The sequence below is a fragment of the Fulmarus glacialis genome, unplaced genomic scaffold (assembly GCF_000690835.1).
Source record: "Fulmarus glacialis isolate BGI_N327 unplaced genomic scaffold, ASM69083v1 scaffold5856, whole genome shotgun sequence".
Classification (NCBI taxonomy): Eukaryota; Metazoa; Chordata; class Aves; order Procellariiformes; family Procellariidae; genus Fulmarus; species Fulmarus glacialis.
Genome location: NW_009217370.1, coordinates 1409 through 21599, shown reverse-complemented (window position 1 = coordinate 21599; position 20191 = coordinate 1409). Strand labels below are relative to the sequence as shown.

The 20191-nt window shown below is 42.1% G+C and overlaps 1 pseudogene; it reads right to left on the bottom strand.

The window, feature by feature from the left end:
- The window catches only part of LOC104078113, a 7036-nt pseudogene extending 419 nt beyond the window's left edge, over positions 1–6617 (bottom strand).
- Positions 6618–20191: the final 13574 nt, after the last annotated feature.

Sequence of the window (20191 nt, the reverse complement as noted above, 5' to 3'; positions counted from 1 at the left end):
CTAAAATTGTAGTTCTAGTCTAACTCAAAGATATAAAAATATAAAGATCTGAATAATATCCTCTCTAAACAAAAAAAAAAAAAAAGATTAGATTTTCATGATCTTTGAAGGCTGAATGCTTATTTTTGAACATGACATATTAGCAATATTGAAATTAATCCTGGAAAACCTGATGTGGAATTTCCAAAGAATTTTACTACTGTTACAGCAATGCAAAATAACCCTTTCAGATTTAATATTACCTTGCCCCCTTTCTTCATATTACAAAGAGATTACAAATGCAGTACTGTACCCGGAAAAGAGCTGAGACAGTCTGGAAAGAAGAACCCTTCTTCTTGCCACCCTTTTTGCCACCACCACCAGCCTCTGCAAATGGAAGAAAAGAAAAAAAGTATGAAAAAAATATGGATATTGCATATTGGAGACTACAGAACACTAAACAACTTTAAATGTTTAGTGTTTACTGCTTTAATTCTGTATCAGCATTGTCCCACACTGAAAATACAATTTTCACAGAGCTGACCTGCATCTGCTCCACCATAGCTGGCAAAGAGTAAGGCCAATGTCTTCACGGATGATTTCTGGTACAAGCCAATGACAGTTTCATTCAGGGGGTCTTTTTCTTCTCAAGCCAGCCAGAGATGTTGTAGTCCACGGTGCCAGCATAGTGCACCAGGGAGAAGTGGGCCTCAGCTTTGCCTTTGCCAGGCTTGGGCTTCTGGAAGTTGCTGGACTTGCCCAGATGTTGGTCATAGAGCTTGTTCTTGAAAGAGGTGTCAGTTGCCTTGGGGAACATGCACTCCTCTTCCAGGATGGAGAAGATGCCCATGGGCTGGAAGACATTACAACAGACAAGACGGAGAAACAGATTAGAAAGGAGACTTCCCTTGGTTGGAAAGTTGCTGGTGTCAGAAGAGAAAGCTGTTCCTGTGTGTTTCATGACAGTAAATCAGAGAAAATTAACAAAGGTTCAACTTTTTTCAGTGTTGCTGTTTCATTTGACTTATATAAATGCCTTTGCTGATGACAAAATTACAAACATGACACTGTGAAATACTATCCTCTCCATAAAACTTCTTTACTGATAGGAACTTGCAGAACACGACAGTCTTTTATATAACTTCATTTTGTAATCTGGAAATGAATACTCTCACCAAAAGTCCTGATATCTGAGAATGATCTCCAAAACCACTTCCACCCTGTTGTCACTTTCATAGGAAAAAGCCAGAATATTCTCATGTGTTTCTTAAGTATGTTTCTTGGCAAGTATGGAAGATCCAACATATAATACACCTGAACAGGAAGGATACCTTCTCAATCAGCTCAATGCAGGCAGCCAGGTCCATCCCAAAGTCAATGAATGTCCATTCAATTCCTTCTTTCTTGTACTCCTCCTGCTCCAGCACAAACATGTGGTGGTTGAAGAACTGTTGCAGTTTCTCATTGGTGAAGTTGATGCACAGCTGTTCAAAGCTATTGAACTGCCAGACATAAAAAGACATGCAATATTTTCAAGGTTCAGCAATAATAGCAAGATGTTTTCTTGTGCAATCCTAATTCATCATGGGTGATACTTTAAATACAAAGCCTCTTCCTGTGTAGTTTTCCTATGCTGTCTCTCTAGAATAGGCTTTGCATTTAGAAAAGAGAGAAGGTTTCAAATTCAGTGTAATTAGGAGATTAGTTTTCTTTTTTTTTTTTTTTTTTTTCCCCAGAATTAAAAAAGGTGATTCCAAAAGCCCTGCAAATAAGTGTAGGAACATACTAACTTCTATTAAAAATGAATAGAATTCATTTAAAATTCCCTTTACTCTCAATTGTCCTTCTATGAAAGTGCTAGGAAAATTGTGTTCCGTACATCAAAGATCTCAAAGCCAGCAATGTCCAGGACACCAATGAAGTACTGTCTGGGCTGCTTGGTATCCAGCTGTTGGTTGATGCGAACAACCATCCACAAGAACATCTTTTCATAGACAGCTTTTGCCAGGGCACCAACTGCATTGTTCACCTAAAGCAGAGAAGAAAGGACCAGAGTTACCTCCTAGGATCAAAGAAGAATCCTCAAGTAGACTTTCAAGCCATTTTCAAACTATCATCTATTTACCTGCTGCACAGTTTGACCCTTGGTCACATATTCATTCCCAACCTTGACTCGAGGGTAGCACAGCGCCTTGAGTAGGTCAGCTGAGTTCAGACCCATCAGGTAGGCAGCCTTGTCAGCCACTAAACACCAGAAAAGTGTGTGAGAGAAATAAATATTGGACAATTCCTAAAATTTGGTCCTTGCGGGACTGTTTCAAAAGTAACAGCAGTGTTCACTGTTACAGAGTTGCACAAAAATATCTGAGTCAAAGCTACAAAGCTAATTTCTCTGTTGTCTTCAGGATTCAGAGTCTACAACACTTTCTGAGCTTTGGTTTCTACTAATGTTCTTCAAGACTACGGAACTTCACACTTCCTTTCTAGTTGTATAGCAAGAGAATACATCACTCAAAGAGTTGGAAGCATGGATTGTACTTCCTGCTGTGACAGAGACAAATACAAATCTCACATCAGAGTTCCCCCCAATAGGTGAGGGTGAATAGGAGCACAGCCTCCCATCCTGTTAAGGCTGAACTACTTCACTACTCCACAATACAGCAGAGATTGCAAGGTGTATTCCAACAAAAGTATGACTAATAATGTTACGGGAATTGATATCCATGCCTCCCAGCTTCCTGGCAGTGTACGCCACATCTTTTATTTATTAAGTAGTCACAGAATAAAATCACAGGTATCATTAGATGAGATACATGTATCAACTGTCATCTAGCCATTGAACAAATTTTTTTTTAGTTTACGTTTTTGCATATTTAAAGCCTGAAATCCACCTAAGTCCTTCTTTTGGTGACAAAGACAGTCTCTTTTGGAAAGTTTGCTGAATCTGCTGATACCTTCTGTGCCATCTGGCTCTGCCTGCTCCTCTCGTTGTTTCTGCTTGAACTTCAAGTTCCCATAGTGCATGACAGCCCCTGTCAGCTTGTAGATGGCAATCTTTTCATCAGCAGTGAAGCCCAGGATATCAATGGCACTCTGGCAACAGAAACAGTAAAGTAAATGTGTATGTACCAGCGCTCCTATCCACCAGATGATCTGTTTTGTCAGTTACTTACATCTGTAGCCATCAGTTCCTCCTGGTCATCAATGCTGGGAACAGTGATTTCACCTTGACTCACAAAGTGGAAATCATAAGGGTTGGTGGTAATGAGGAGCATGTCTGAAAGCAACAAAAGGGAAAAAACAAGCTTACTTTAGCTTTCCAGGTGACACAATGAGCTATTGCTCTGTGACTTTCCTTCAAAAAAGTTAGTGATCTTCCTACCAATTAGCTCTGGCTTCTTGTTGGAGGTGATCTGATAAAATATGTGGTAGCTTCTTTCTGCCTTGAGCTGGAAAGTGACTCTTGACTTCTCCAGCAGATCTGTCAAGGACAGTAGGACAGAGTTAGCACAAGAACTGGGGAGGGTTAGAAGGCATGTGATCAGGCTAGGAGAGTCTCTTACAAGTTTCAATGTCGGCAGAAGCCAGTTTGCCTGTGTCTCCAAAGTGGATTCTGATGAATTTGCCCTGTTAAGGAGAAGCAGCAGCATTTCAGCCTGGATGCATTTCATTGCCATCTCCTTATGTGAGAGTACCACTAGCCCATCACTACTGTTATAATGAGGAAGGATTTTGTCTAAAGCAACAACTTACAAAGCGTGAGGAGTTGTCATTCCTCACAGTTTTGGCATTTCCAAAGGCCTCCAGCAGTGGGTTGGCACTGATGATTTGATCCTCAAGCGTTCCCTGCAGGATGATAATTATTCAGTTACAGTGTTTAGTTGACATGGCAATTACATGTCGAGCGTTTAGACTGTTCTTCCTGACACACCTGCATTTTGCCAGACTGCTGCTCCTCCTTCTTCTTCTCCCCACTTGCTGCAATTGTTGCAAAGTACTGGATGACACGCTTTGTGTTCACAGTCTTCCCTGCACCGGATTCTCCACTGTCAAACCAAAGAGAGAGGCAGAGAGCATATGGTCAGGCAGGTGGTCCCCCAGCACCCGGCAGCCCCGCAGGGACCCGAGCAGGGAATGTACATACGTGATCAGGATCGACTGGTTCTCGCGATCTGTGAAAAGACAGAGATAAGAAAGCTTTTCCTAGTGCTCGTGAATAATAAAGAACTCAAAAACTAGGAGAAAATCATGAATTGAAACTTCCAGAGGATGCAGTTTCCAAAGGCCTCCAGCAGTGGGTTGGCACTGATGATTTGATCCTCAAGCGTTCCCTGCAGGATGATAATTATTCAGTTACAGTGTTTAGTTGACATGGCAATTACATGTCGAGCGTTTAGACTGTTCTTCCTGACACACCTGCATTTTGCCAGACTGCTGCTCCTCCTTCTTCTTCTCCCCACTTGCTGCAATTGTTGCAAAGTACTGGATGACACGCTTTGTGTTCACAGTCTTCCCTGCACCGGATTCTCCACTGTCAAACCAAAGAGAGAGGCAGAGAGCATATGGTCAGGCAGGTGGTCCCCCAGCACCCGGCAGCCCCGCAGGGACCCGAGCAGGGAATGTACATACGTGATCAGGATCGACTGGTTCTCGCGATCTGTGAAAAGACAGAGATAAGAAAGCTTTTCCTAGTGCTCGTGAATAATAAAGAACTCAAAAACTAGGAGAAAATCATGAATTGAAACTTCCAGAGGATGCAGGGACAGAAGACAGTGAAAAGCCCTGGGAATTCTAGTGGGTACTTTTGACAGTCCCAGCAGTACTTCAGGTGTTATCAACTGGATCAGTAAAGACATCACTTCAGAGTAGCTTTTGTAGTCTTATGCCTTTCAAGATATTGTCTCCTCATCAGGCTACTTATTTCTCTGTTATTAGGTAAGTACATGTAGCAAAAATATTGAGGTTGGACTTTGACAGCATGAAGCTAAAACTTTCCTGAGTAATCTTACAGAAATTTGGAGGCGTCATGAACAACAGAAACGTCTGACCAACCTCTCACTATTTTTCATCTCTTTTTTTTTGAACCCTTATATATACAGAAATTATGTATTCCTGAGATCATACATAGACAAAGTTAATTTTTCATTTTTTTATTCTGGATCTATTTCCCAGTTTGTAACAAAAGAACAGGAAAAGAAGATCTAAAATTCTGCACATCTTTGATTTCAATGCACACATAGGGAAGAGAAAATAAGAGGTGGAAGGAAGAGGAGAAAGCAGAAAGAACTTTTTTAAAGCCATTCAATTTAAATGCTAAAAGATTTATTTTTTTCTTGACATTGTTTTCTGAGGTTTACTTTTCACTGTAAGGTGCAATTGATTTACAGTTGCATAGAACAGTGTAGGAGTTACATAGATCATTAAAGGCTGTATGTACTTTAGGCCACCCGGTCGTCTTTTCCATCATGAATGCCATTTGCATAATAATCAAGTGAAGCTTATGTACCTGTTCAATGCAGAGATACTCTGTTTTACTTGTTAGCAGTGATGCTTGCAAATTTGAATTGACTGTATACACATAACTTATAGGGTATGTGTGATATTATTGTATTCTGTACTCTGAGACTAGTTTAGTGATTAAGATACATAAATCTATGCATATATGTAAGATCCCATTACAGTCAGTAAAGTCTACACCAGAAAATAGGTGTCTTCTTTCCAATGAATTTACTCCTCCTAGATTATTTTCATTAGGTCCAGGTCTTTATTGATTCTAATGGGAACACAGACACTCAGCTCACACAGACCATTACAGTTAAATCCATTAATCTTCCGTTAATTTTACACACACAATATTTTAAGTGTTGCACCATATTTCCAGAGAATACCCTACATTTCCCTCTACAGATAGCTCATTGCAAGAGCAGTTCAAAGGAAATCAAGCACTCACCAGTCAGCATGAACTGATAGGCATTGTCAGAGATGGAGAAGATGTGTGGAGGGGCCTCCGGGCGCTTCTGGCCTCGGTAGCCCAACCCCACCGCCGGGTTGTACACTGGCAGCCACTTGTAGGGGTTGATAGTGACGCAGAAGAGACCCGAGTAGGTCTGTGAGGAAGGGAAACAGCACGTTGGCTTCCACTTAGCCTGGCAGAGCAGTTCCTCTGAGCCGCCCAAAGGAAGACTGCTGCTGGTACTTACGTAGATCATCCAGGCTGCATAACGCTCTTTGAGGTTATACAGCACAGCAGGTTCGTGGAGGTGGGTCATCATGGCCATGTCCTCAATTTTATCGTACTTGGGAGGATTCATGGGGAAGATTTGATCATCCTTCACGGTCAGGGTCTGCCAAGGAAACAAAAGATCCATGTATGTCAGCTAAAAGCTCAAAGTGGGAATCAAATGTTGATCTAAGGCTTGCATTTTGCTCACCTCTCCAGCTTCAGTTTTGACAGTGACCTTCCCTGATTCCCTGCTCTGGATTGTCCCTTTCACAAAGGATTCTTTAGGATGAGCCACAAAGACGGATGACTTGGCATCAAAAGGCTTGTTTTGGGCCTCGATTCTTTCCTTCTCTGACTTTCGGAGGTAAGGAGCTGCCTCCCCAAAAACAGCCATCTCAGAGTCTGAAGAGGCCATGTCTGCACTTTATTGAAAGCACGTCAGCAGTGGTGTCTGGTGGGGAAAAAAAGGTTGTGGATCACTGAGAAAAATAGTATAATCTATATCAGTGAGAAAACTCCTTGCTCTTTAGCTAATAGATTGCTAGCTAGTGTCCCAGAAAATCTCTTAGAAGCAACCACTGAAATCAACTTTGATTTGAACTTAAAAGTACCTAAGTCCCACTCAAGAGTGAGACTTAGTCTTCTAAAACACGTAGGCCTTGTAACAGTAAACAGAACATTTTCTGAATATTGACTACAGTTTGGTAACCCACCTTGATGAATTCTGACCAGATTTGAAGTCTTCAAATAAAAGAATCTACAGCCAGAGAAAATCACTCTCTGTTATGGTCCTTAATTATGACTGATGAATCTTTAAGAGAGTCCTTTCTTGTTAAAAGTATTACGTTGTGTGCTAAAAATGAAAAATTGCTTCACTTTTTAGATCTTCCCTATTTTCAACAGTCTTGCCTAAGCAAAAGTTGGCAGAAATATAAGAAGATTTATTAAGAGGACTCATGCAGTTTTATAAAAGTCTTGTCTTAAACTGTAGCCTAGGAGTGCATGATTCAGAGTGTTACCTTTGGAGAAAGGCCTGTATCCTGGAAACTGGCCAACCCTGCAAAATAGGAATGGCAGTTGTTTCCTATTGCTGCATGGAATTCCAGAGACAAATTATAGATTGAGATACAGACATGCATTGAAATTATATTGAAAATTTTTGTTTACATGGGCACTCCCTTGTGGAAATTGTTGCCAGAAGCAGGAGATATGGAATGGGATATTGCAAGGACATTGTCCTCTTTCTTCAAGCTCACAAAATGCATGCACTTACCTTGAAGCCTTCCGTGGAGACAGGCCAGACTTGTCCCTGGGAGATTTTATAGTGTCTCGTCTGCAGATGCTGCAGATGCTCCCCCTTTCTTCGGTCAAAACATTTCTGGCAAACCTTCTTTGGCAAAGCATTGTCTGGCAAACTAAGGGCATAATTGTCATTTGATTTGAATGATATAATTAGAAGATTTTTATATCTTACTGACTATGTGAATACATCTATAAATAATTTGTCAAGAGTGTTAAGGAGAGAATCTAGACTACTCAAGGCACTTAGAGAACTTGGATGCAGGGACTTATGGTTCCTATTGCTGGCTTTCCTAGTAATTTGCTGCTTGACCCATGGTAGTTTCCTTGGTATGTTTATAACACAACTTTTCAGTCATGCAATGGGGATGATAACATCTATGATGCTTTAGGAACACATGCATTGAGAGGAACACAAAAAGTATGTCAAAAACCAGCAAAGAATTGTTGTTAAAAGCCATGTTTCAGTGGTATTTTCTAAAACGCAGGAAGTCAAAATGTATTACGTCTAGGTTTATGTATAGGACACTCTCAGCAGCTGAGAGGGTTTGAAATACAGTGAGTTGGAAGCCTGAACCCAAGTAATGGGAGACTATACTTTGAAATGGAGCTCTTGAATAGATTCCTGAGCTGACTTTTGAGGTATCAAATTAAAATATATACTTGTACATGCATAGATAATATATGGTTTTGTGCATATTTCATTTAAAAAGTGATTCCCCAAGAAACTATTTTCTCACTGTTCACTCCCTTACACTTTTTATTTGCATTTGACATATGCTTGCTCCTATTATTGTCTGCATAAATAACCAGTTCCCTCTGTCAAATCTGAAGCTCGAGAGGCTCCCATAGCCCCTCCCTACCTACAACTCCCCCAAACAATATGCCTTACCTTGCCATGCTTGTACACACAATCAAACATATCACCTCAACCTATAGTTCCAGATATTATGCATTCTGATAAATCCTCAGTCTAGCACTGCCATGCCATCAAAATATGCATATTTACACATTCACAGTCCCAGAAAAACCTAACAATACAGTACTGCCTGTACCAGAGCATTAGAGGTAGCAGGCAGTCTTGTGTAATGCTGATGGTATGGGAAAAGGAGATTTGCTGGTAGTCCAAGAGACTAAATGATCTAGTTTTAGGAAAGGGTATAATCACTTAAACTTCTTCAGATCCTCCAGACCTAAACATGTTCTTCTCCTGGTCATTTGCATTTCAATCATTAAAATATCTCAGTGAGTAACACAGGGAAGAGGTTAGAAAAACAATGATTGGGGTCCAGTGTAATATACAGCACCAGACGATGCCCTGTGCTGTAGGAGCCCCTTCCAAGAGTGCTCTGGCACTGCAGGACCCACATTTTCAGCCCCAGACTGGAATCCAAACCTAGAGCTCACCCCTGAGCTCACTACACAAGTTACTGGGACAACTGAGTATCTCAGAAGGCTAATCTTTTTACACGGATTAGGAAGAAGATCTGCCCATTACCAGAGGACTAATTTGGTAATTCTGAATTCTTGTCTAGTGCAATACAGTAATGTGGAGGGCATTTAATATTTGATTTGATCATGCAACCTTTACAAAATAATTTTTCATATAGGAATAGAGGCCTGCCAAATTTCCCTGTACGTTCAGCTGCCGCACACAGGTCCTTGGAGAAAGATGAGGCATTCAGTTATTGGGAACATATATTGACAATGGCCTTGTCTTTTGGTTGAACACTAGACTCATGTCAAACAGATTGCACTCAAGAGAGGTGGAAATTGTGAAGGTGAATTCCTTCCAGCTCTTGCCATGTCCAGCACTGAAGTCCTGTGTTAATATTTCTCCATGCTCATGCTGTTCAGGGAATTCAGTCCCTCGAGTTTCCTGCTTCAGGCCCTTCACCATGTCTCTAATTTCTTAACAGCTGTCCTCTCAGGACAGTAACAGCAACTGCTATTAAGAGAGGACTACTAGACTGCTAGAGCAATGAATATAACACCAATAGGAGACGACAACTACTCCATACAGAATGGGCAAATGTTATTTTGGGTTGTAGTACCAAAACTATATTTGTGGACACTGTCAGTGAGTGCTTCATGAAGCCACTAGTTAGGGTGTGAAGGAAAAGCAGTGTTGACTTACCTGGTTTGAATACAGGTGTGGACATAGTTGAAAATAAAGTTGTTTAAGAATTGACCTATGGCAATACATGTGATATAATATCCTTAGAGAAGTTAAAATAGCCCCAAAAATCCAATATGATTGTGTTGATAAAGCACATAGAAATACGGAATCAAAAGGGAAACAGTTCAGTTTTAGTAGGCTGAAGATGAATTAATGATCCCATAGTAGAGGTCCAGGGCAAAGGCATGCTAATTATCAGAAAAGAACTGATAAAAGGCAACAGTCACTTCATCATTGAAACCAATCAGGTTGGTCAAGCATGGTTACTTTCCCTGGTAAATACATGTTGGCTGCTCTTGGTTATCTTTTTGTCCTTCACATCCTTGGCAATAAATACCAAGAGGACATATTCTGTGATCTTTCAAATAACTAAAGTGAAACTGAGCAGCTTACAGTTTCACTGATCCTTCTTCCTGCCTTTTTTAAAGATGGGCATAACATTAGCCTTTTTCCAGTCATACGGGACCTTCCCTGTGTGTCGTCATTTTTCACTAATGATAAACATAGGCCTTGCAATTACACGCACGAACTCCTTCAGCATCCTTTGATGAGTCACACCCAGCCCCATGGATATGAATACATCCAGCTTCTCTTAGTAATTCCAGCTTCACTAAGTAGTAGGTTAGGATTTCCCCACTGTTGATTATCCATTCCCTTCTCAAACTCCATTGGAAGATGCAGATGCCTGGGGACAAGCTTTGCCTATGAAGACTGATGCAGAAAAGGTGCTGCATACTTAAGTGCTTTCTGTATCATCTCTCACTAGGTGGACTCCCAAATTCAGCGGTAAACACATATTTTCTCTGAACTCTCTTCTGCATCATCCATGCAGAACTGTTATGCTTAATGTTCCTAAGTGCCCAAGCAATGTTTTATGTTCCTAGTTTGTTGCCAGTCCTTGCCTCCACCTCTTACATACTTTAGTGTTTTAGTTCATCAAGGAGTTTGCTGCTTAGCTAAGATGAAATTCCCAGTCTTCCTGCAAAACAAGGTAGTTTGTTCCTGAGGTCTCAGTAATTTTCCTTTAAACCCTAACCATCTCTCCTGAGCAGTCTTCTCTTTCACAGCTGCTGCCAAGGGTGTTCTAACTAGCAGTTACCTGAATACAGTGAATTCTGGTTTTACAAAGTCTAGAGTGCTAATTCTGTTGCTTACCTCCCCGGCTTTCCACTAGATCTTTCACTCAGTCATCATGTGGTTGCTGCAGCCTGAGCTGCCATCTGGGATCATATTTATCACTAGTTCATTCCTTCTTCCAGTACGCAGCATTGCCGATCCAGTATTTACATTAGGATATTGTCATTAGCACAGTCTAAGAACTTCTGGCATTGTTTGCCCAGTGCTGTTGCCCTCCCAGCAGAAATCCACATGGCTGAAATTCTCCCTAAGGCAGAGGAGACTTCTGCCTTTCTGCTAGTTGTAGAAATCCTCCTTCACTTTGTCTTGGTCAGGCGGTCTATAACAGACCCCATCACAACATCCCTCATTTTCCTCCTGCCTCTGATGGGATGTCTACAGTTTCACACTGGAGCTTTGCACAATCAAAGAGCACTTTAACATAAAGCATAAATCCTCCTCATCTTCCCTGTCTATTCTTCCTAAACAGTCCATACCGTCTCATGACCATGTTCCAGTAGTGCACACTATCCCACGATATCTCTATTATTCTGACGATGTTCCCCTTCTCCCTTGCAAAATTCCTACTTTTGCAGCTATGCCTCTGCCACTTCTGGGCTTAAGTCCTCTTCCCATGATGAAGCTTATTTCACACCCTTGTCATCAGGTTAGTAGTCTCATTGCAAAGACCTCTTTCTTTCTTAGTCCTCAAATACAGATGTCCAAAAATATAGAGGAATTCAAAGATGAAGTTACTAAGCTTCCAAACATGGTGTGGAAGCTCCTACTTAAAAATCCTTTTGGATATCACAGGACTGCCAGGTGACTAATGTAATGACTAATGTAATGTAAGTATTAAAAGGGTTTATGGGGAAATCAAGGGAAGTACAGTGCAGTAAGGCTGATGGCTATACTGGACAAATCAGTAGAAATTATAATATAGAAAAAATTAATGGACACGGGAAAAAAGTTACAGTCTTTCATGTGTATTTGTAAAGGGAAGTTTTATCTCTTAAACCTGCTTGCTTCTTTCAAGGCCAGGTAAAGCACGTAGATTTAGCTATCAAGACTGCATCTGTAATGCTAAATAAATCTGCTCCTGAATGCAATCTCTGGTATCAGACAAAATGGCGCAGGATGCCTTGCAGCCAGCCCTCAGTGCTCGTGACCACCAGAATTGTCTGGCTGCATCAGCACTGCATAACCCTTGGCTTGGGTCTCTGCTGTTTAGCAAGTGCCTACTTTCCCTTTTACGCCACCTAAATTAAAGTATAAAGCCGTAGCTTCTCCCCTGAAGTTTTTAATAGGTGGCATTAAACAATGGTACGGAGGGAAAATTGTAAACTGCAGCACTGGCATCTGTGTGCACGTTGTTCACAAAACTGGAGCATTAGCTGTCAGAGCAGTTTTCAAAGGGAAAACCCCTTACCCTTTGAACTAGATTTGGAGGGATTAGAAACTGAGAAGGAAACTGTGAGAAAATAGATAGAAAAAGACTGGGAGGCCAACATGGGAAGTTTAGGGGAACTTTCAGGAGAAAACAAGACCTAAACTTCTACCTTTCCTCCAGATGTTCTTTCTGAAAGATAAAGATTATATTAATTCATATTTGCAGGCAAACTAATTTGAAGAATTTTCTTCCACAGATTTAAAAATCCTGGTCATATGGACACTCAGATCGGTATCTTGTAAAAAGCTCTGGGATACACATGATCTGCTTTGGATTTGTTTTAATTCATAGAGAATCCCACCCAAGTGATAAATTTCTGTGACATGGCCTATTGGGCATTCCAGCATCTTGCAAAGGAGTACTCTGTAATTTGAATTACCAGATCCAGACTCCATACAGATTTAGCTCCACAGTTCTCAGTGAGTTAGGCCACAGAAAACTGGCCAATTTCCTCTGTCCAAGCATGGGGCAACCGAGACGACACCTGTCCTTGGGAAGAGGGATCTGCTGAAAGAGGCAGCAATGTCCTGATGCTAAACGAAGAGGGAAATGGATCCTGCCAGACATTGACTTTCTGCCACTTCTGTTTCCATCCCTAGAGGGCCTGGGGTCCACTGGGACTAGAAGCAAACCACAGCACAGTCAGAAGAGGCAGAATGAGAGAAATCCCTGGATACAGATGGTTCTGCACAGACATACGGTGTAGGCAAAGTGCTGGAATGATGACATCCAAGCATGCTGAAAACAGATCCCATACCACTTTCTGTAAGTCCCTACAATGTGATTTCCTTTCCCTTGTGTGCAGTGAGCATGAGCTGGGGAGAAAGAGGGGGACCCATGAGCACAGGTGAAGTGTGAAAGTGGAGCACTGTCAAAGGCTCTTGAGTTTATGGCCCAATGCAAACCTCACTCTCCGCTCTGCTTCAGCAGCATCAGCCTTGTAACCTGTCTAGTTAGAAGGAAATTCCAGGCCCAGTATCTCCATGTCATTGTCATGGAACAACCTTCAGGCCTCCTGCTTAGGTCCTCCACTCCTTCCACCCTGGACCAAGCTGGCCAGGACCTCCTGCCCATTTACAGTAACAGGAAAAGAAGCATACTTGCAAACCTCTGGCCTCCATTTCAGGCCAATTGGTCTTCTTTTCTGCCCAGAGAGAAGCAGCTAAAGCAAACCCAGTTGGACCATGTGGGAATGAATCAGCAAAGTTCAAGAAGGCATCTTCTTGGGGGTCAGTACGTGTGGTGTAAAATTTAACCTTGGCAGCAGTGAATTCCAGTACAGAAAGGTAGCTGAGTTGGTGAGTTCCCATCTAAGTCTTTGAAGGAGCACAGCATCAAGGTCACCCTCACACAGTTCATGCTTTCACAATGGCATTGGATACCTTTGTTACTCTCATTAGATTCCTTTAACCATGCAGCTATCCTAGAGCAGCGGCATCATGGATTTCACAGACATTTTGAGGTGGTGTGTTCAAGTCAGGTGGGCATCCAGTCGGTGGATATCAAAACAGAATGTCCTGATCCATGGAATCTCCTCACCAAATGGAGGGTGCTTTCCAAAAGATAAGTAATTTCCTCCTTTGCACTGAGCTCGCCCACTCTTTCATGTGAGTTTTCCTGAAGATTAGCATCAATGGTATTAAACTTTCACCCCATGCCAATTTTACCCTGTCCCTTAAAAGTCATGTCATCAGCAGTTACCCTGGCAGGAGGCTTGGCAAGTTTTACTCTTGTCCTAAAGAAGCTTGATACAGAAGAAGCAGGGGAGCCAAAGACTGCCCAGGGCAGCAGCCTGCAGCTGTGACCGGGTAAGCCCACCTGTACTGTTTCTGGTGCACAGCATGAAATTCATGGTCTTCTCACCCACAAGTGATCTGTGAGCCTCCTATGTGAAGCCCATAACGCCCATTTAAAAAGAGATCCCTTCATCATCTCCCTCGCATTAGTCAGCCCTAGGAGGCTGGAGAGAGCTGAGAGCTGCTCAGCTTCCGCTCAGGTTGGAAATCTACTCTTGTGGATCGATGTTTTCCCTATGATTCTCCACATGAGAGGCCATACCTATTGCAAGAGAAAGTGCAGGTGGCTGCCTTCTGCACCATGGGAGATTGTCCAGGTATGGCTCCAGCTTGGCCGAGTACTGCCTTTATGAAGGTAAAGACATGCAAGATCCGTATAGCTACAGTGCAATGAGCTGCCACCTTTTGCAGTGCTACACCCGGCCTGTCCCAGTCCCACACAACTGGATGGGTTTGTTTTTCTCAGCCAAGTATCTGCAATTCCAAGGGGTAGGAGTCCACAACCTCCCTCAGCAGCTTCCACTATATCTCATCGTTAGGATCAGATCCAGGAAGGAAGGTTGAAGAGATCCACAGAATCAAAGTAACTGTGCCACAGGCAAGGAACCACCCAACTGTCCTCCAGTATCTCACAGGTGATTGGCCAGATGTTCCTGCATCCCTTAGGTTGTCATTGGCCTCTCAGTATCTTACAGCCCCTATGCTACCTTGCCAAGGAGATTTCAAGAAGAATTGTTCCAGGAAATTGATTGTGTTATTAGGAGCTTTGCACCGTGAAACAAGGAGGGGACAACTGGGCAGTTAACAATACGTTCTCACTCCATTAACATGTGGAGATTGAGCGCTTGTCAACTAATTTTTGTAAGAATTGCAGTTCCCTCTTCTGCAGCATCTGAGCTGCGAGGAAGTCCAAGGATTCTGGAGTCAACACACGGACTGACAAGTTGGGTTGTCAGAGAACATTTTGAATGCCCCAGTACCAACTAAAGAGTAGATTGTCTGCCTCACAGGATGTATAGCATTCTGGAATTTGGGTTTAGCTTTTTCGATCACAATCCTGCCGATTCTGAGAATGCCTGCAGAGTGGGAAGGGTGAAACCCAGTACAAAGAGCAATGAGTTCAGAGTAGAGCACAGAAGCCCTAGTTACCTTGTCTCCAAAACAAAGCTACTCCCACCATTAGCTACCTTCTGCTGAGAAGCCCCATGGATAAAGCGTTTGACTATGAAGTGAGAGGTCTTGGTTCTTTACTCTCCTCAGCATGGGAGGGATGTGCGTACTCTGCATCCTTTCCTTGTCTCTGAGATCTTGGTCCTTTACCAGCAGGTAAGGATGTGTTCTGGGTGGATGCATGTCCATAGCCCTGCCTTGAAGCTTGGCCACTGTGCATGCAGGCACACTGACCCTCTTTTGAGTTAAGTTCCCTTGGTGTGTCACCGGTTGCCTACAAACACATGCAATATAGGTTATTAACAGAGATAGTAGGTTGAGAAGATACAGTTGAAAAGGTGCTTTGCTGGGATACATTTGTGAAAGTATGCTTTTTTCCTTAGGCTGCTCTGTTATGTTTGGGTTAGGCCATTTATAGTCCTGTAGTAGGCTATGAGATCTTTGATAAGCTTTAACAGACTTTTCTGCTAAATCATACCTCCAGCAGCAGATTGAAGATTCCTTTCATCATCCTGAGAATTTTAGCTGAGAAGATAAATATTCAAAATTTGTGACTTTTTCCATATTGTCTGCACTGTAGCTTATGGTGAGATGAGCAATCAACTCTCACTTATCAGACAGGGTGAGAGACCCAGGTGGTGACATAGATCAGATTATTTGCATTCTGCAGAAGCCACAGGGAGCACTGTGCAATCTGAGTTATGTGAACAAAGTGTCTGTTCTGTAGAGATTACCAATGAATAACTGGATGCATTTAACAGTGCTTGAGGTTTTTAGGTGGGCTGTTATTCATGAGGAAAAGGTCTAATTCAATCCATTTTCATACATCTGCATAGACCAGATCCTGAGCAAATAACGCAAACTGAAACCCAGGCTGGAGACTAGATGCAGGTACTTGTAAGGTATTGCAGACAGAAAGCTGATTTTGAACCAGGGTTACTTGCCCTAGTTGATTGCTGATGAGGCCACTAGGTGTTTCTGTAGAGACCTCCCAACCACTTCTCATTTCTAAGAGTACAGGCAGCAGGGAAGAAATTATTCAGTGTGGGGAACAATTGTTCTGATTCCTTTTCCTGCTTTTATTTCTGCAGGCTCTTCCTCTTTAGGATGCTGAGACACCGCCTTCATCTCTTTCATTTCCCCTGTGTCTGCTAAACTGTTTGGCATTACGCCCAGAATAGTGAATGGCAATCATTGCCTCCTCTTAGGTATCAGTTAGTTATTGCAGGAATCTTTCAAAAAGGATGTTGTTTCAGCATGGATTGCCTAAATTCACTTCCACCAAGAAATAAGTATTTAGTATCAGTGCCCTTATATTCTAGAAAAAAATATTTTGTTCAGTGCCTTGATTCTGCCTTAAAAACATGTATGGCAATGTGAGATCTAGCTACTAAAAGACCACTAATGCTTTTTCTTGCCAGATTCTGTAACTTATACAGAGTGGAACAGTATCCCCCCAGAATAAATGGCATCATTTCTATTCTAGAATTAGGGTATTAACATATAGCACTTGCCAGGTAAAAAAAACCCGCCATCACCCCAAAACAACAGAGGCTGGGATAGTGACAGACCCTTTCCTGGGAGATAAAAAAATCATGTGGAGTAGAGCTACACTTATGACTTTTCTAGAAAGAACAATGATATAGGATGGAGTCTGAAGTTCCCTGACTTGCTCACGATTTTCCCAAAAAAAAGAACTCAAATTGCTCCTTGCATGATTTTCAGCTTGCAAGTGCTGCTGTTGGCCATGCTGTCATTATGGTAGGGCCTGCCTTGACAGATCAGTTTGCTCTGTAGCCTGTGATGGACAGTCTGATAGAGAATGCCCAGCCTCTGCTATAGGAGCATTTCTGCTGCCCTCCGTGTAAAATGAGAGCTCACAGGAATGTTAGCACAGGACAAGCAGAAATGTCAGAACACTGCTCTGTAGCAAAACTGCTCATCCCTACACTTCTGCTAGGATGTGGCTGGACACTGAACCCTGGAGATGGTAAGAGAACATTTTCCATATTAAAAGGATATTTATCAATTCAGTGTAGATCTGCTAAGGTGCTTGCTTTCAATGTTATGTGCAGAATGTGCTCAGTCCATATTTTTAATGTGTCATCTGGTTAGGAAATGTGCCATTAAACTAACATTTCTGATAAATGTGGCTGCAGGAATGGGAGGAGAGAATTTCTGGAAGCAATAAATTATTTCCCAGGAAGAACTACTGAGGATCATAACTAATGAGACTTAAAACCTGCAGGTTGAAAAGCAGTGTGGGCCATCCATTCTTTAGCATGGCAAAGGTAAGCAAAAATTTCTGGGTCTTCATGTGAGCACTTGTGAAGACAAGCTGTTGTCACAGGATGGCCATGAAGGGGCTATAACGGCCTTGCTATCCCCTGTCCCTTCTGCTCTATTCAGAAACTAATTTCTGCAGACCTTAATGCAGTTGTGATTTACCTTCACTACATGTCAAGGAAAGTGAATGCATCTGTCCTAGGGGGAATTTGATGACAAATTTGTTGCTAAGTAGCTTCCCACAGAGTGATATTCTTGGAAGTCCTCAGAATGAGTTAACTGAACATGAGAGGCAAATAAAACCCACAATCTGGGATTAGAGGACGGGCAGCTTTCAAATGTGCACCACAGGTGCACCATTACTCACACTCCTCCTGTCTCCACAGCTAACATCAGCGGAAGAGATCTGGGCAGTAGAATCTGGCCAAGGACATGACATTCAGGATGCCCTTTCTATCACCCACTAAAGCAGCTGAGGAGCTCCTGTTACAGAGCAGGTGAGTGGGGTGGGCAAGCTGGGAGATCACTGCGTAGAAAAAGGTAATTGAAACAGCAAGTAGCTGGAAGAGGAGGGAGGAGGGAAGGGGAAGGAAAAGAAAGTAAGGAAGGAGCATGGTATTAATCCCCGCAGGCAACTGTAGTATAACCTAAAATAAACTGTACTTGTGAGATCAAAGGTCCGTGTAGCCCAACTTTCTGTCTTTGAAAGTGATGCCCACTTATGGGAGGAGCAGCATCTTGCCTAAGGCAACGTAGAGCGGCACTTCTCTAAAAGTCTCCCAACTCCCAGTAGTCTGTATTTATGGAAGCCCTGAGCAGGACACGATGTCTGAGTATTTAACAGCTCATGGTGGATTTTTAACTGATGAATTTGTCCAAACACCTTTTGAACCCCTGAACTGTTCTCTGAATGTATGGCATATTACTGTGGTCCTCTACTGAGGTTAACTCATAGAAAGCAAACATCCATGTATGCAGTTCAATTCACTTTGTTATTATCTTTGATTGAGTGTTACAAATACATATCTTCTTCACATTTCATCCAAATTTTCATATGAAGTCACATATTTGAGGAAGTAAAAATAGCGATTAAACTGCAGAGAGCATCTCCCAGGTGCCAAGGTAGACTATGATATAGTTAATCTGCAGTACATATTTATACTACAGCAGGATATTTTTCTTGCAGTATTTTCAAGGGAAATTTTTTTCCAAACACTAAGGCTCCTGTCACTTCAGAGACTCCACCACAGCCTCCTATGTAACATTAGCAGATAGATTTCCTTGGTGGTCAGCCTAAATATTTCCTTAGTTGCTCTCTGTATCCATCTGAGATGAGGAGGGAAGGATACAAGTCCCTGCTCCCAAAGGGCAAATTGGTTGTGTAAAGCAGAACAGCTCCAGCAGAAGACAATGATGGCGACATGTCACCAGATAGCCAGCAGCCAGGGTGTCAGGGTGCTGGTGGCCCATGTGGGACATTAGCAGTTGGGAGTTCTAACAGTGCTTGCATCCCCTGTCCTGAGGAGATCCCCTGCTGGCCCCACCGAAGTCTACCAGGGACAGATCTTTCTCTTCATGTGGCTTGTCACAAAGTACTTGGAAAGATCTGAGTTTATCCCAAAGGAGAAGTGAACGCTGAGTCCAAAGGAGGAGGGGACATTGTTTTACATCTCAGTCAGGACTGTAGCCTGAGAAAATGTATCCCAAATCTGCTGCAGCTCAAGATGCAGTGCCAACTTCACTCCATCACTGCTTTGCTAAGCAACATAGGCATATGTTGCCTTCCTTCCAAATCAGTCCCTCAAGTCCCACAAAGTGCCTGCTGCTCTCTGAGAAGTGCCTCCAGGTGGCCAGTATCTTGCAGGGTGCAAGGTCTCAGAGCAGAGCCATCTCTTGACTGCACTGCTGTCTGCCTCATGTATTTGCTAAGCCTGGATTTCACCCCTTAGTGCCCCAATGTATGTATGTTTTCCGCAGCAAATAAACAGAACCCTAAAATGGGAACTCTTTCCAACTGGAAAAAGAAGCTTTTAATAGATAAAAATCATATTTCACATATTAACATGTCTACACAATTTTGCTAGGTATTACGAGGCAAAATGGGATACATACACCTTCTCAGAAATTTTAGCAATTTTTCCAGGCAGGATCAGTAGCTGACTATGAAATGTAAACATAAAAATAGACATGATGATCATCACAGTTTCAGTTGCAAGAAAGCTATTGATATGCTTGCTATTTTTCTGTAAAAGTGCATATGATACCATCCATATCTAGACAGGAGATTCTTGTCTAAAACATATCTTTAAAAACATAGGCTAAAGGAGATCTTGCAATATTATAGATACTCAGTTCTACCATCCAGCTTTTCTCATTCAAATATTTCCTTTTTACTTCAAATTAAACAGTTATAGTCCTGGTGATATAACCCTCTATGTCTCTTAATGAAAATATTTTTCATTTGACAAAATTATTTTCATACTCCCAAAGCCAGTCTTTACTTTTCTTGTCTCCTGACTTAAAAGATGAAATTCTATCCATACCTTTTTCTAAGTCATATCCTTTACACTTGTCATTCTGGCTCCTCTACTCCTTACTCTACAGAAAGATTTTTCTTTTTTCAGGAGGTCTAGAAAATGTGCTCTATTTGAAGTACTGTAGACTATCACTAAGATAACCCATTGCTGAGGAAA